This window comes from Marmota marmota, unplaced genomic scaffold, assembly GCF_001458135.2.
Source record: "Marmota marmota marmota unplaced genomic scaffold, marMar, whole genome shotgun sequence".
NCBI lineage: Eukaryota > Metazoa > Chordata > Mammalia > Rodentia > Sciuridae > Marmota > Marmota marmota.
Genome location: NW_026013383.1, coordinates 809 through 2,580, shown reverse-complemented (window position 1 = coordinate 2,580; position 1,772 = coordinate 809). Strand labels below are relative to the sequence as shown.

Sequence of the window (1,772 nt, the reverse complement as noted above, 5' to 3'; positions counted from 1 at the left end):
AATAAGAAAGAATCAGAGAACTTAAAGAGAGACAGAAGAAATGAGTTTTTGTTTGTAATTATTTTTCTCCTAATTTAAAAGACAAATGTATAAAGCAATAGTTATAAATCTGTTGGATGGGCATTTGATATATGTTGGGTGCAGAGCAGGCTGAACTGTGTTGTCTGCAGGGCAGGCTGAACAGATGTTGGCTGCAAGATAGCCCACGCACTCAAACCCCCCTCTATCTGGTCCTTTATCACCTGTTTGCCTCAAGTCTGAACATTCAACCCTGCTTAAGACTGAACACTTAACCCCCCCTTGGGCCAACAAGGCAGTTTGCAGACCCAGAGGCCCCATTAGATTTGGGCTATAAAAACTCCCTCCTTCCAGGCCCCCCTCTCTCTTGCTCTCTCTCTCTTGCTCTCTCTCTCTTGCTCTTTATCTTTCTTACGCGCGCTCTCTGTCTCTCTCTTGCTCTTGCTCTCTCCCTGTTCATCTCTTTTCTCTCTCTCTCTTTTCTTCTTTCCTTTCTCTTTGTAGCACTGCTGCAATAAAGATCTTTTGGTTGCTCCGAGTGTTGTGGTCACTTTCCTTTCAATATATAACTATGTAATCTAACAGCACAAAAAGAGGGGGAAGAAATTGAGCTATACAGGAGTGAAAGTTTTATATATTTCTAAAATTAAGTTGCTCTTATTCCAAACTAGATTGTTTAAGATTAATATGTTAATTGTAATCCTCAAGGAAACAACTTAAAAAAAAAACTCAAAATAATATAGCTTTCTAAACAGGCATTCAACAAGGAAAAGGTCATATTCAGTTTCAGTAGGAAGACAGTGAAGGCCAAAGTCAACAAACTAGCCTGATTTGAATTTAGCATCCCTCAGGCTCTTCTTGAGCTGGAGAGGAAGTTGGAACTTTAGGCTCAGCTAAGGAAGCTGAACATAACAACAGTCAAGGAAAATGAAGCTGGTGATGGTCACAAATTGGTTATCATCTTTGTTCTCATTCCTTAACTGAAATCTTTCTAGAAAGTCTAAATCTAACTAGTACATGAATTGGAGAAAAAACTCAGCAGGAAGCACATTATCTTTATTTCTCAAAGAAGAATTCTGCCTAAGCTAACTCAAAAAAAGTCATGCAAAAAATAAGCACAAATGTCCCAGCAACTGCATTCTGACTGCTATGATTGATATGATCTTTGAGGACTTGGTCTTCGCAAATGAAATTGGGCAAGAAAATCTGAGTAAGACTGGATGGTAGCCAGTTTGTAAAGGCTTATTTGGACAAAGCTCAGCAGAACAATGTGGAGCATGAGGCTGAAACCATTTTTTCTGGTGTGTTATAAGAAGCTCACAGGGCAAGGATATTAATTTTGAATTCATACAGTTTCCGTTATAAACAAACATGACTAAATAAAATATCATTCACACACACACACAAAAATACAATAGAAGAACAAGAAAGTTAAAATGGTACACTGTAAAATATCTACCACAAAAGGAGGATGAAATGGAGAAATAAAGGAACAAAACAGATTCATGACAGAGAAAACAAGTAGCACAATGGCCGAGATGACTCCCACCTTGTCAGTAACTGCACTAAATGCCGATAAAAAGTCCAGGATTAGCATAATGGATAAAAAGTATGATCCAGTTATATGTTGTCTACAAGAGAAAAGTAAAGGTTAAAAGTACAAGGTTGAGGAAAAAACAATATATTTTGCAAACAGTAATTTAAAAAAGAGCTGGAGTATTTATATTAATATCAGAAAAGTAGACTTTAAAACA

General features: G+C 37.1%; 1 pseudogene; it reads left to right on the top strand.

Moving 5' to 3' along the window:
- Window positions 1-859: 859 nt before the first annotated feature.
- On the top strand, window positions 860-1,383 carry LOC107135054 (annotated as a pseudogene).
- The last annotated feature ends 389 nt before the right edge of the window (window positions 1,384-1,772 follow it).